Genomic DNA, 15,836 nt, shown 5'->3' with positions numbered 1-15,836 from the left:
TCCTCGACTCGATGGAAAAGTCGCGCTGAAAACTGGGGATGTTCCTTCTCTTTCGGTTTGGCCCTTCCGGAAGCCTGGGTGTTCCCGTTAAACCAAGACTCGTCCCCGAAGCCTTGGTTTCGGCCACTATCAGCCTCCGGTGGTCTCGCTGCAGATGCTGACCGAGGAACGAACCTCTTCTCGGTCAGTCCCTCTTCAGGCTCCCCCGAGCCGCTGCCAAAACTGCTCTCTCTGTGTCCTCGGGTAAGTCTGCCCGCCAAAAAGCTCTGCAGCCCGGCTGCCCGTGCAACGCGGCTGCTCCCGGGCGGGAAGATGGCGAGAACAAAGAGGGTCCCGGAGCGTCAGTTTTTCGCTCGGCGCTCAGCTCCTCTTAGCATCAGGCAGAGCTTTTACGGCCGTAGATGTTCCTCTTCCCTCCTTCTTCTTCTGTGAGGCGGGCGCCCCCACAAATTTGCCCTTTTTTTTTACAAGACGAAGGAGGGAACCATCCTCTTGCTACCATATGTTGTGGTGCGGCATGCGCTCCTCGCCGCGGCACTCCGAGCCGTGCCGTGCTGGGCGGTGAGGGAAGAGAACGGGCGGCCGCTTCCCCCTGCAAGCTCTGCAGTTCAGTTCGTGGCGCGCGGGGACAGACAAAGGCGACACGGGACTTGGGGGTGAACGAGATGGTTTTATTCCATGAGCCCCAAGACCCCCTCGGGCGGGGGGGCAAAGGTTTTATACAGAACTCAGGAGGAGGGGTGTAGGAACAGCAACCAATGAGGGAATAGCAGGGGAGGAGTTTAGGGCAGAACTAACATCTGGAAGCTGAGGAGGGGGCTAGAATGAATGACAGGGAAGGTTCTAGGGAAAGGGGCAGGGAAAGGGAGGATTGACCACTTGGAGATGGGGGGGGGAAACAGATATTAAACAAATATCAAATGAAAGAAAAACACACCACCGCAACAAATTAAAATATCATCCATATAATGATGGATAATCACGCCGTCGTTGGCTGCACGGATTGGGGCCAGAAATGAGGAGACATACCACTGGCAAATACTCGAGCTGTTTTTCATGCCCTGAGGAAGTACTCTCCAATGGTATCTCTCTGCTGGAGCTTCTCGATTGATAGAGGGAACTGAGAATGCAAAACGTGGTGCATCATCAGGGTGCAGAGAAATTTGGAAAAAACAATTTTTAATATCAATAACTGCCAGATTCCAATCTTGGGGTAACATTGTGGGGGACGGCATCCCTGGCTGGAGAGGACCCATATCTTCAATTACTTTGTTAATTTCTCTGAGGTCATGGAGGAGCCGCCACTCATCCTTGCCAGGTTTTTTAATGACAAAGACAGGGGAATTCCAGGGGGATGTTGTTTCCTGGATGTTCCCTTTGGCTAACTGCTCGTCCACGAGCTTTCAGAGCGCTTTTAATTTTTGTTTGTTTAGCGGCCACTGTTGTACCCAGACTGGAGTATCAGATAGCCAATTTAATTTCTGGGTAGAACGCTCCTCAGTGACCACTGCCCGAAAAACCTGGGGAGTCGGGATGTCAATTGAGACCCCCCACTGGGCCATCAGGTCCTTCCCCCACAGGGGTTCTGTGTAATCTAAAACAAATGGACATAAGTGTGCCAATTGCCCATTTGGCCCCTCAAATTTTACAATGTATTTTGATTGTTTAGCCAATTGTACCCTCCCTACACCCTGAATGTGGCCACCCACCTCCTGCAATTCCCAATTAGATGGCCAATTCCGTGAGGGAATGATTGTCACATATGCCCCCGTGTCTAGGAGTCCATTCATGTATTTACATTCACCTCCTTTCCACAAATAACAGTTAATTTTGGGGCGATCCTTTCCCAGTACCTGGGCTTGACAGATCTTATGGATCTTCTTTGGTAACAGCTTCCACAGATGTTCCGGATGCACTGCTGGTCCAGTCACTGGAATAGCCTGTGCAATGATTTGTCCTTTGGGAATGAACACTGGGGGTTGAAAACAGTGCAGCCACACTACTAACTGTTTTGGGTCTGAATCAGTTAAACAAGGAGCAATGGTTATGTCGACTGGTGTGTATTTAGTGTCCCCAATAACGATATACCTACTGTGGATATTCCTCCAGGTTCCGGGGTTCTTAGTATCAACTGTGACAAAATGCCAATCTGTATCCTTGAGATGCAAAGGCTCAGTTAATGCTAGCCTGAAAGGAGAAGAATTAGAACAGGTGTTAAGCACAGGTTTAGGATGGTCAGGGTCCCGACCTAACCAAAACCTGGAAATAAAAGGCACATCATCTCCTGGGTAATTAATTTCATTTTGTACAGTCATGTCTGATAAATTATAGTCTGTGTCCTCAGGTGGGTGCTGGAAGTCACTACCCCCCCCCCCCCTTCCCCTCCAGTAATGGTATTTGTCCCACCTCATTTGTGTCTGCACGCAGGGAGGGACTGCGCTGACAACTTAGTTTTTTGGACTTCCCCCCTGATGAGGAATTCCTTGCCCCTGATTTTGATTTTTAAACTGTAAAAATTTGTCCTTTTTTGGGCAGTGATGTGCCCAATGTCCCTTCTGGTTGCACAGAAGACACGCTGTTCCTTGTTTCAGTCCCTTTGGGGGTGGTCTCAGAAAGCGACGTGGCGGGGCGGCTGCAGCTGCCGGTGGTGCAGTGTCTGTGCCAGAGGCTTCAGCGATAGAAACCCTTTTAAGAGGTGCTTGGAATTCTCTAAAGTCCCTTGCAGGGATGGAAACCTTCCGTGCACAAACATCCAGCACGTTTTGTAAGGTTGGGTCTGGATCAAGAGGTAAGCTGAGGATTGCATTTTGACAAGCCTGATTCGCATTCTGCCGCGCGATCACAGTAATCATTCCTTGTCGGAGTGTCTCATCTGGAACTTGTGCATCTATTGCTTGATGAAGACGATCTACAAAACTTACAAAATATTCTAAAGGCTCTTGCTTTATAGACAAAAAATTAACAACGGGGCCACTAGGTTTCAATTAAAAAAATGCTTGCTCTGCTGCTTTTGCACTCAGAAGCAAAGCTTCCCTTGGTAACTTTTCTGCCTGCTTTTGACCTGAATTCCAATTTTCATTCCCGCATAAGTGGCTTACTGATATCATTGCCCCATCTGAATCACGTGAAATGTCCGGATTAACCCAAAGATCAGGCAACTTGTCCCTTATTTCCCTTATCCATGCAGATTCCCACACCAAAAATTCAGCCTGAGTTATTAAACAGGAGAAAAGAGTCCGCAAATCTGCCGGGACATACTCAGCAGAGGACAAAGTTGCCTTTAAAAGACCTCGAAAAAATTCACTTTCCCTACCAAATTCCTTTTGAGCCTTGCACAAATCCTTTATAACTTTCTGGGTGATAGGGCACCACTGAACCTGGGGCCTGCCTGTCTGCCGTGGGGTGTAAGTTACCAGAGCCGAGTCCCTGCTCTCCCCCACTCCCGCCCTCACTCCCTCGGAGCCCGGGCTGTGGATTTCCCCCGCCCCCGCCCCGCCTCCCCCAGAGCCGGGAATGCGGGATCCTCCCGCCCCTGCCCCCCCTTCACCCCCTGCCCCGCGCGGCCGCGGGAGGCGGGGAGCCCCCTCCACGGCCCCCTGCCCCCCCCCCCCGGAGCCGCGAGCGGCGGGGACCTCCCTCCGCTGCCCCCCCGCCCCCGCTCCGGAGCTGCGGGGGGCGGGGAGCCCCCCCCGACCCCCCCTCCCTCCCCCCTGAGCCCGGACCGTGGGAACCGGAAGAGAGGCTGCCGGGATCGGGGGAGGGGGCAGAGGCAGCCGAGTCACGGCCAGAGGGAGGGGCTGGTGAGCAGCGTCCCCTGGGGATGGAGCCGCAGGGCGAGGACATGCATAATTCATGAGAGGACGGGCTGGGGGGAGGGTCTGGAGATCGGAAGGGGTTTCTGGGAGAGAAGCGAGGAGGATTGTGGAAAGGAGAAGGGGACCACGAGGTGGGGGAAGCCACGTGTCCGGCGCCATCTTGCAGGGGTGCAGAGGGAGGGGCGGGGTTTAGGGAAAAGGCGAGGAGGGCATTATGGGAAGGAAAAGCCCGAGTGGCGGGAACATGGGGAGGAGAGCACATGGCAGGGGCCACGTGGTGGCCGCCATCTTGAAAATCACAGGGGAAAGGAATTTTTGGAGAAACAGGGTCTGGGAGAATAAAATTAACATTGGATGGGGTGGAATAGGGTGGGAGAGTAGGGGTAAGGGAAGGATTCAGGGCAGTGTGGCCTGCACAGTCCTGACAGGGACCCCGGGAATTATTAGAGAAGCCAGGCAATTTCTGCGAATTTAATTGGGATGCTTTTCTAAGAATTCCCGGTTTTGGAGTAGAGGGAGAGGAAAGAGGGATAGGATTTGCAGAACTGGGGTCCAAGCTGGGGTTTTCTTGATCTAGCAGTGGCTGTGTGTCATGGTTTGACACTGGCACAATGCCAGTGCCCCCATGAAAATGTGATCCCTACCTTGAATGCTGTGAAGTGGAATCTAGAATAGAGCAAAGCAGGCCCAAGCTTAATAACAGGAAAAAAACTTTATTAAACTACCACTACAAAAGAAAAGAGAAAACTAAAGAAGGGGAAAAAAAAACACACAAAGATCCAAATGAAAACCTTGCAAAACATTCCTCCCCCCACCACCCAACTCCAACAAACCACAGTGAGACACAATCTGGACCCCAATCAGGTTTCCACCCTCCAAACAACCGATACTCAGTCCATCGAGGGAACAGAGTCTCTCCTGTGCCACAGACCCCCCAAGAAACACATCTCCACATCCTGTGTTTCCATGTCACACATGGCACCGCCCGGAGAAAAAGTTTGCCATGGTGACCCTTCTCCTTTCCATGCACAGTGCTCTCACCACAATGCATGGATGGACAGACTGCTCTTAGGATTTTTTCCTTTCAAGGATGCCCTGCCAAGAGGGGAGAAAACAACAGTTCAGTTTTTCATTGTTTGGGACCACAGTCCCCCCCATTTTCCCCTGGGGCCGAGGGCTCAAGAACAGAGATCTTCTTCTCTTTCCTTTCCAGGACAAGGGGGTGCCACCACAAACCCCCTAACCTTTTCTCTGTTCACTCCACTTTTGTCTTTTTCCCAGCTGAAGCAGGTCTCTTGACTCACTGGCATCCTCCCAAAACACAGTCCCTCTTGAAGGAGAAGATTTGGTTCAGGTTGTGGCTAACATGGAAAAGTCCAGCCAAAAGCCACTCCTTGTCTCCCTCCCATCCAGAATTCCTCCTTCCAACATCCCATCCCAGGGTCCAAGGTGTCCCTCTTCCTCTCTTTCAAACCGAGGAGGGGAAAGGAAAATTCACAAAGCTTTCATTTCTCAAGGAAGGGTTAAAAGTCCGAACTCCCAGGATGGCTCGATGCCCGGACATCCAGCAACTCCCACACAACTGGGCACCTTGCAGCAGCTCCCCCCGCTCCTCCTTCCTTGCGGCTTTCTCTCTCCCTCTCGGGAGAGGAATTCTGGGGGGGGGAAATGGAGACATCCCAGATTTCTTCCACCCTTCCATCTACAGGGGCCAGCCCAGTTCCAGTCCTTCCACCACCCTTGGGGCTTTCGGCCTACCTTTCTCAGGCCATGGGGCTTCCCCTCCCCCACCCAGCTCGTGGCTGGGCGGGGGAAGGTCTGCACTGCACGCTGACCGGAACCAAAAAAAGCGAGTTCCCCTGGGAATTCTGCTTTCAACCCCTCTGTGTTCTCAGAGGCGTGTCTACTTTCAATTGGTCAATATCTAAATTGATCTCTTCCTTCTGGAAAAAATTATCTTTCCGTGTCAAACCATGACACTGTGGCAGAGCTTCATTATTATTTTTAATAATATCACAAATTTGGAAGGCTAAATAAGTACATTTTGCAAGGGAAGGATCTCGCTGTTGTAAAATTTCCCTGCTAACTTGATCCCAAAACGAGACCTGAAACATTTGTGGAGCCAAAATTTCTGGGAAACACTGAAATAGCCACTGAGCAAACCTTTTAACATCCTCCTTTCTAAACCTTTTATTTCCCCCAACGAGAATCCCAAGAACCTGCTTATAAAGCCTCTTCTGCGGTACTGTTAGCTTTGCACCCATGCTAAAAGATGTTAAAATGTACTGCAGATAAAACCCACCCACCGAGAAAACGAGAAAAAAAATTCACAGTCTGTCACTGCTGGTTTTAAACAAGCTGTCCCGAGAACCCCCCTGAAACCCGGGAAGGGGAGCCTACAAAATTTGGGACTCTTTTTCCCCCCAAACTGGGAACAAGAAATCCCACCAAAAAAAGGGAAACCTTTCCCTCCCTTCAGGGAAAAGGAAACCCACCCCAAGGAAAACCTTCCCCTACCCTTAGGGAGAAGAAAAACTACCAAAAAGGGACAGAAGAAAAAACCCCTGAAGACTACTTACCCTTAAGTTGTCAAAGGAAAGGCAGGAGCAGAAAAAAAACCCCTCGGTGGTATGGACTTGTGGGAAGACCTGACTCCTAGGGTGAATTTAGGAGCTACCAGATCTGTCCTCCGTGAGTGCAGCTCCTAGAACAGAACGTGCTCTCTCCGAAGGCAACTTGACGACCAGAGATTAAATCCACGGTCCCTCGGACCTCAGGAATCTTCACTCGCGGGCCAGAGAAAGTCTTTTCCGAGTCCATGATGGGTGCCAAGCGTGCTGCGTCTCTCCCTCGAATCCACGGGGATAAAACCCCTGTGGAGCCCGGCCAGCTGGGCAGTAGGGCGAGGTGGGCAGAGGGAAGGAACTTCTCCTTGGATCCCGGGGGGCTTGGAGAAGCTCCCTCGTGAGTCCAAAGATGAGCTGGTCCCACAAGCAAAGGAAAGAGGTGCTCTCCCTCAGGATTAGTTCCAAAGTTTAATGAGAGCCTAGATAGTTCCCAGGCCACATGTAGCTTCGAAGGACCTCCCGAGAAAGAGAGGGAGCCCCACCCAGAGCAGCCAGATATAGGGAGGGTGGGGAAAACCGAACAGCCAATGGGGGAAGGACATGGGAGTGGCTCTTGGGGGGCAAAGGAAGGGAAAACTGGGGTAGATTACACAGGTACAAAGAGGGGATATGGAGGGATAAACCAATATGAGGGGATATACATTGAAAACACAACTCAACAAACACCTGTTGCAGGCCTTTTCAGTGCTAGGAGTCTCCAAAGAGATCAAAATGGACAATGACCCGGCCTATATTTCCAAGGCCCTCAATGAGTTCCTGCAAGGATGGGGAGTGGAAGACAACTATGGCATCCCCCACTCCCCCACTGGTCAAGCTGTGGTTGAGCGAGTCCACCAGTCACTCAAAAGGATCTTGATGCATCAATGGGAGAGCAGCAGAGGGCTAACATGGCAGGAGAGATTATGTAAAGCCCTCTTCATCATCAACTTTTTAAACTGCTCATTTGAGAACATGGACCCCCCAGTGGTCAGACATTTCTCCCCTCACGGCAACCACAGGCTTCAAGAACACCCTCCTGTGCTAGTTCAGGACCCTGAAAGTGGCAAGATTGAGGGACCATACAAATTGGTGACATGGGGACGTGAGTATGCCTGCATATCCACCCCCCTGGGACTGCGGTGGATCCTACAGAAGTCGGTGAAACTGTATGTCACCAAGCATCCCAGCAGGCCACCAGACAGAAACAGTGAAGTGTCAGTAGTGATTATGAAGAAGACAGGACAAAAACAGCTTGGTGGAGAAGGAGACCCTAACTTCCCTTTCTATCTCAATTTTCCTTTGTTAAATATGTTTATTGATGGTTTCGAAAATTTAAGTAGTCCCTATTAATCTTTGCTATTTCCTAGAGATGTCATCCTTTTTGTGGGTCGTCCTTGTTGTGAGAAACTGCATTGACTTGTTTGTTCATCAAAAGTATGAAATTAGGATAAAAGAGTGGGGGGGGGGGGTCGGGGCATGGAATTTGCAGGCTTGGGCAAGGCTGGAAACCGCAAACAAAGATTGTGAAAGATCTTGCAGGACTGGCTGGAACTGATAACCGCAGTGGAAGGAGACCCATCACCCCCACTTGTGAAACCAATCTCTGCTGGAACTGATAACCGCAGCAGAAGGAGACCCATCACCCCCACTTGTGCTGGATAAAAAGGGACTGAAGAGAAGTAAAGGTTGTCAGCTTTTGGCGGAGCCATGCTTCCAGCTGAACCCAGTGCTGTTTTGCTTGTTATCGCTTGCTGTAATTAATAAAGTTATTAATTGACCTTAAAAGGCTGAATCGAATTATTCGCCTCAATTTATAACAAATTTGGTGCCGTGACTCGGATCGGAACACCCGGAGAGGAGGTCTCCTGAGGAGGCGCCCCACTGCCTTTGCTTTAACAGTGGCCTTATGGGGACACTCCTCCCCGGACTCCGACCGACTAACCTAAAATCCGATAGCAAGCAAAGAACTGCCGGCAACCCCCTTAATCTTTGTGCACGAAGCCCCAGGCGAAGACACCGGATGGTGTAAGTATTTTCCGAAGGACCTGGTGTCCGGAGGAGGCCTGTTCTGGGAGAACGGGACCGCCTGGTCGGGGGTCGGGGATCCTGGAGTGTGACGAGTGTGGTGTATGAGAGGGAGCCAGCAGCTTGGACTCCCCAAGCAAGTGTGGACCTCATAGTAGTGCGGTTCCCATATCCAGCAACGGACTGGGCCACAAATTGAGGGAAGCAAGTGTGTGTGTGTATTAGAACGCACTCCAGAAGATGGGTCAGAGGAAAAGCAAGCCTGCTGAACCCATGGGTGGGGGAATCCCTGTAAAACTTCCCCATATTTCAGAGGATAGTCCATCAGGCTTAATGATTAAATATTGGAATGCCTTTCCTTCTAGGAAGGGAAAAGATAAAGTAAAAATGGCTCATTACTGCATGGAAGTTTGCAGGGAGAGACAAATAAGAGGAGATGCAATCCATGTTAGGGATTTTGTTTTCTGCAGAAGAAAGAAGAATGATTAGAGAAACGGGCATGAGAATCTGGGATGATGAACATCAACAGGGACCATTAGCAGATATTAAATGGCCCCTATAGAATCCCCAGTGGAATAATCAAGACCCGTTACACCGTACCCATATGGGCGATTTGCGAAATATAATAATACAGGGAATAAGGAAGGTTGTCCCTCGTGGACAGAATGTACAAAAGGCATTCAAGGAACAACAAAAGAAGGATGAAGATCCAACTGAGTGGTTGGAAAGGCTGAGAAAAGCCTTTCAGTTATATTCAGGAGTGCACCCTATCCTGAAGGAGAGACACTGTTAAAAGTTCATTTTGTGGTGAACTCGTGGGTGGATATTTGAAAAAGTTGGAAAAGTTAGAAGGGTGGCAAGCAAGGGGCTGGATGAGTTACTGCGGGAGGCTCAGAAGGTTTATGTTAGGAGGGAGGATGAGAACTACAAGAAGCAGTTTAAGATTATGTTAGCAGCTGTAAAGGAAGGACAGAGGCAATCTCCCCAAAGAAGGGGTGGTGGTCACTCAGGAGGATTGAGGGGAGCTGGTCGACAGGTGCATGAAGGAAGACAAGGTGGAGGAGATAGAATTGTTTGCTTTTACTGTGGGGAAAAGGGACATATGAAGCGGAAATGCTGACAAAGGATGGCTGATGAAGAGCAGTTTAAGGAAGATTAGGGGTGTCAGGGGCTCTATGTGCTGGGGACAAGAGAAAGAACAGAGCCCCTGGTAAAATTAAAAATAAGTCCCCAGCAGCAAGAATATGAGTTCCTTGTGGACTCAGGGGCAGAAAGATCGACCGTCCAGACCCTTCCCCAAGGGTGTAAGATTTCATCTGAAATAATAGAGGTGATTAGAGCCAAAGGGAAACCCTTTGGAGTACCTATAATCAAGGCTGTACTCTTAGAAAGTAACTCCAAATTAGGAATTGGGTCGTTTTTATTAGTACCAGAAGCAGATTATAATTTACTGGGAAGGGATTTGATGATTGAACTGGGGATAGGGATAGAGATTAATAAGGGAGAATTGACAGTAAAATTGTGTCCTCTCCGGGCTGAGGATGAGAAAAAGATTAATCCAGAAGTTTGGCACACCCCTGATAATATAGGAAAATTAAGTATTGAACCCTTTGAAGTAACTATTAGGAACCCGGAGATACCTGTCAGAATTAGGCAATATCCTATATCTGAGGAGGGGAGGCAAGGACTGAAACCAGAAATAGAAAGGCTTTAAAAAACAAACAAACAACAAAAAAAACCAAACAAGCTTACAGGCAATAGTGGCCGCTGCTCTCCTGGTAGAGGAAGCTGGGAAGATAACCTTTAGAAGTGAGCTAAAAATATTATCTCCCTATAACATTCATGGAGTTTTACAACAGAAGGCCGACAAATAGATAACGGATGCCAGATTCCTAAAGTATGAAGGCATACTAGTCTCCTCTCCTAAGTTAAGAAACAATGGGCCTGAAAAACCCAGCCCAGTTTTTTTTATATAAAGAACCAATTACAGAACTAACACATGATTACCTCCAAAAACTAAAAGAACAAACAAAAATAAGGCCAGATCTTGAGGAAGAAAAACTAAAAGAAGTGGCTCAATTATATATAGACAAGTTCTCTCAAGTTCTGAAAAAAAAAAAAAAAAAAATCCAGGTATGCTATAATAGATGAGAAAACATTTAAGACAGTAGAATCTAGTCCCCTTAGCCCCAGCTGGTCAACCCAAGCATGCAAATTATATGCTGTGCTTAAAGCTCTAAATTTATTGAAAGGAAAAAGTGGGACTATTTTTACTAATTCTAAATATGCCTATAAAGTAGTTCATACTTTTAGTAAAATCTGAGAAGAAAGAAGACCACAAGAACTACAATACGGATGGCCGAGAAAGAGTGGATGCATGCCAGTCGAGTTAAAAGTCCAGACACCACGGATGACCAGTGGAAAGTAGACAGCCAGCCTGGGAATTTGAAGGTTACCATTAAGAAAAATCGATGAACTCTGTGTGCATCATTTAAGTCAATCGCAAAGGAGAACAAAAAGGGATATAATTACCTACTTATTAGTAATTATTTAGTAGTTTATAATAAAGTAAATTATAATTATTATCCTTTCGTATGTGTTAGTAATTATTTTAATGATTATTTGATAATTTGTAATAAGGTAGATTGTGATTGTTGTCCTTTTAAGTGCTTTACATGTAAAATTTGCCAAGAACGGTGGCAGGTCCATTGCCAAGGGGGGAAGCCGCCAACTGGGGTCTGAACAGAAATTGTGTTAAAATCAAGAAAATTGAAAAATCAGTAGATTTGTTTGGAGTCTGAAGACTGGTAAAAAAAATATACATCAAAGGAGTGCATCAGAAAACTTTTGTTTCCATACTAACAAACCCACTCCATTTGTTGCCCAAATTCTAAAAAGGTGTTGTCAGAGGGAACTAAAGGGGGTCTCGTGCAACCCACCCCCAGTCAAAGATAAAAATAGGGAACAGTACAAGGTCAGGCAGGAGCAGGGGAAGGGACGCCCAGGCAAGTACCGCTGCTGCCGAGAAGATAATTCACCTCGCGGCTCGAAGCAACTGGGTCGGCGAGCGAGGCAGAGGGGAAAAAGCCAGGTCCCCCCCAATGGAATAATGCTAAAATGCTCCATCTATTGCCAACCGAGTACTAGGTTCCACTGGGCGACCCGTCTGATTGCCTCTGAAACACCAGAAAGGCAACAAACCCAAAAAGGGAAAACAGGATATTATGACGTAAAAACAAGGTCAGGACCCCACCCTTATTGGCAGATTATAAGTATTTTCATGATTTGTATCATACATAAAGGGGAGGGTTCCCCGGCTCTGCACCAGCCCTTTAAGTGGACGCTAACCAGAATAGATGTCAGGGTAATTTGGAGTCAGATAACATCCGGACCCCCTAGTTTTACCCCACAGTTATGTGAACTAGCCCCTGTAGAGCCCTGTTTTAATACTGCGGGATTTTACATGTGTCCAGCATCGAACCCAGGGAAAGGGTATTGCAATTGCCCTGGAGAATATTTCTGTGGGTACTGGGGGTGTGAAACAATAGCCTCAGACTGGCAAGCAGCAAGAGATAAATTACTTAAAGTATCATGGGGACCCTATGGGTGTACCCCTCCACAAAAGGATTCTAGTGGCGCCTTCTTGGGCAGGTGGAAAAGGAGTTGCCAATTTGTGCATTTAAACATAACTGAGCCCATAGACCCAGGATGGATGGTGGGAAGATCATGGGGCTTTCAATATTGGAAACCTGGAAAAGACAGTGGGAGCGTATTTACCATAAAGAAAGGGCCTGTACCAGCAGACACACAGGCAGTGGGCCCTAATCCTGTAATAGTTGGGGATTTAACAGCTAGGAACCTGATAACGGATAACCAAACTACAACTACTACAACACCGCCAAGTGGGGATTCCCGGTTTAACACTCTCTGGAAGTTAGTTGAGGGAGTATATAAAGTCTTAAATGCTACTCAGCCAGAATTAACAGAACACTGTTGGCTCTGCTTTGATATTAGGCCTCCATTTTATGAAGCTGTAGGGATATCTGAAAAAGCAAGACGTCCTAATGGTAGCAATCCCCCGCAATGTAATTGGAAAGATTCCCGGGGTAGAGGAATGACTTTGGCTTCAATAACAGGAGGGGGACGATGTATTGGCAGAGTACCCACACACATGGAATTTTTATGTGAGACTGTTACTAAAGCTAAACAGGAAGATACTCCAGCTAAATGGCTAGTTCCCGCTAAAAAACACCAAGTGGATCTGCTCAAAAGGAGGATTCACCCCCTTTATTTCCTTAGAAATATTTAACGAAACCTCTGACTATTGTATACAGGTAGCTGTGATTTTCAAAATTATCTATCACCCCAATGAATATATGTATAATGTACAAAACATCCCAGAACATCACATACAAAAACAAGAGCCTTTCACCGCACTTACAGTGGCAGTTTTAATGCTTGCAGGGGGAGCAGGTGTCGGTACAGGAGTAGCCTTCCTAGTAAAACAAAGGAGTTTAATTCCCTGAGGATTGCTGTAGACGAGGATCTGGAACGTATAGAACAATCAATATCAGCATTGGAAAAATCAACAAGATCCTTATCGGAAGTAGTTCTGCAGAATAGAAGAGGACTAGATCTGCTATTCTTACAACGGGGAGGACTGTGTGCGGCTGTCCGGGAAGAATGTTGTGTGTATGCAGATCACACTGGGGTGGTACGAGACACCATGACAAAACTAAAAGCAGGACTTGAGAAAAGGAAAAGGGAAAGAGAGGCCCAGCAGTGCTGGTATGAGACCTGGTTTAATCATTCTCCTTGGTTAACTACCTTGTTATCTACAATTGCGGGTCCTTTAATATTATTAGTGTTAGGATTAACATTTGGCCCATGTATATTCAACAAGGTAATTGAAATAGTAAAAAGAATATTGGAAGCAGCACACCTGATGCTAATCAAAGCCAAATATGAAACTCTCCTTGGAGATCCTGAAGTAGAAGAGACTTTGATTCTAGCCCACCAAGAAATAAAACGATTTGATGAACAAAATGATAAAAGAGAAAATGGGGGACCCTGTGAGAAACTGCATTGACTTGTTTGTTCATCAAAAGTATGAAATTAAGATAAAAGAGTGGGGGGGGTCGGGGCATGGAATTTGCAGGCTTGGGCAAGGCTGGTAACCGCAAACAAAGATTGTGAAAGATCTTGCAGGACTGGCTGGAACTGATAACCGCAGCGGAAAGAGACCCATCACCCCCACTTGTGAAACCAATCTCTGCTGGAACTGATAACCACAGTGGAAAGAAACCCATCACCCCCACTTGTGCTGGATAAAAAGGGACTGAAGAGAAGTAAAGGTTGTCAGCTTTTGGCGGAGCGATGCTCCCAGCTGCACCCAGAGCTGTTTGCTTGCTATTGCTTGCTGTAATTAATAAAATTATTAATTGATCTTAAAAGGCTGAATCAAATTATTCGCCTCAATTTATAACACTTGTCACCATCCTCCTGGTGCCAGCCTTAGACACATGGATTGTCCCACCATCCATAAAAAACATCCAAAAGCACGGACATCCATGCCTTCTTAAAGAAAGATGAATCCAAGGAGTGGCTGAGTAACATCTTTCAAGGATGGGGACTCAAAGGAATTTTAAAGACTATGTGTTAGTTTTTTTCCATTATCATATTTTTAGTTATGTTTTCCATTTTAAAAGATATTGTTTGTTTTCCATTGAACAATTGACCTCTACCTCCACCAATGGTTTCTTGATTTGCACCCCAGTTCTGAATACTGCCCAGATCCCTCTTTTTGAAAAAGAAAGGGGGAGATGTTGCAGTTCATGGTTATTTCATTAAGTTATTGTTAAATGGTTAATTTTATTATCCCCCCATACTTTCCCCACATTGGTTTTTCCCTAAGTTGCACCCTCCCTTAGAGCTGTCCCTCAAGCTATTCCCTTCCCTTTGTTCTAGTCCCTTCCCTGCCTATCAAGGCAACCCTGCCCCTTTTCCTGAATGTTCCCTGCTTTTCACCCCCTGGGCCAATCCCTGATTGAAACATCCACTTGGAAATCCCCTAATCCACAACGTCCCCATTGGCCCATGTGACCTTTCTCTCTCCTCCCCCTGTCCTGATTGTTCCCACAGTGTTGATGTAATCCCTTTGCTCCACCCTTGAAATCTTCTTATTGTTTGATTTTCTGTATCCACCCCCTGGTTTGTAGCTGTATTTAACCCCTCGCACTGAGGTGCTTGGGGGTCTACTTCTGCCTTACCCCCTTCACCTGGAAAAACATTTCCCTGTGGAACCTCAAGACAAAGAGCCTCCTCCTTCCTCCTTCGCCTGGTCCCTGCTGTGGCTGTAACAGCGTGTACTGTAGAGTTTGCAGCTCTTCAGGTTCAGCTGTGAGCAAGCCCCAGTCCCCAGCTGTTCCCCACTCCTGTCATTGCTACCAGAGTATACAGAGCTAGCCCGGGTTCCAGTGGACTTTGGCAGGAAGTCTGTGGTGGGTTGACCTTGGCTGGATGCTAGGTGCCCACTAGGCTGCTCTATCACTCCCCCTTCCCAATTGGACAAAGAAGAGAAAATATAACAAAAGGCCCATGGGTGGAGATAAGGGCAAGGAGACATCACTCACTACTTTCACAGGGAAAACAGACTCACCTTAGGGGAATTAACTGAATTTATTGCCAATCAAAAGCAGAATTCAGATAACAAGAAATAAAAATATAATCTCAAAACATATGTTTCCCAACCTTCTCTCCTACCTGGGTGTCCTGGGTTGTAAGATAAGCTTGTATTCTATTTGCCATCTGTTGAAGGCAAACCTGTTGGGCAGGTTTTGTTATCTCTCCCAAAGACAATGGTTTGCCACGTAGAGGCAATGGTTTGTTTATACACTATTGACTGACTCACTGCCAGGCTGGTAAATGTAACACCGTGAGGGGTCCCACCCAGAGGGGGAAGCCAAGCACTCTATTATTGTTTAAATGGGTAGCTTTTTGGGGAGATGAAGCAGCTCTCTGGGCGGGACTCAGAGAGAAGCAGCTCGCTCTCTCTCTTCGCGGGATTCCCAGAGAAGCAGCTCTCTCTTCTTCGCGGGATCTCGCAGCGAAACAGCCGGGGAGGCGGCGGCGGCGGAGCTCGGAGGCAACCCCGGCGCAGAGGAAGACCGGCCCCACTGCCACCAGATCTTCAGAGGAAAACTATACCCTTCAAAAGATCACCACTGAAGCTGCAGTTCATCAACCACTGCAAGGGGAGCAATCGTTCCAGCAGGACTGCTACTGGCACCCCGAATCCTCAGGTTCTGGACTTTTTTCACTGGTTTTGTTTGTACCGATTGCATTTGCCTTTTTAAATTGTTGTCTAGTTTTCTCCTAGTAAAGAATTGTT

At 47.6% G+C, this 15,836-nt stretch overlaps 1 long non-coding RNA gene across 1 annotated transcript; it reads right to left on the bottom strand.

The window, feature by feature from the left end:
* Positions 1 to 650: 650 nt before the first annotated feature.
* On the bottom strand, positions 651 to 2,188 carry LOC146763138 (uncharacterized). Its single transcript, XR_014952598.1, has 3 exons — positions 2,093 to 2,188; positions 1,854 to 1,972; positions 651 to 1,120 (listed from the first exon to the last, which is right to left on the bottom strand). It is a non-coding gene; the product is annotated as an uncharacterized LOC146763138 (long non-coding RNA).
* Between the last annotated feature and the right edge of the window lie 13,648 nt (positions 2,189 to 15,836).

The sequence above is a fragment of the Lonchura striata genome, chromosome W (assembly GCF_050655825.1).
Source record: "Lonchura striata isolate lonStrDom1 chromosome W, ASM5065582v1, whole genome shotgun sequence".
In the NCBI taxonomy this organism is placed as follows: domain Eukaryota; kingdom Metazoa; phylum Chordata; class Aves; order Passeriformes; family Estrildidae; genus Lonchura; species Lonchura striata.
The sequence above is the reverse complement of the archived record's forward strand: the minus strand, read 5'-3'. Positions and strand labels throughout refer to the sequence as shown.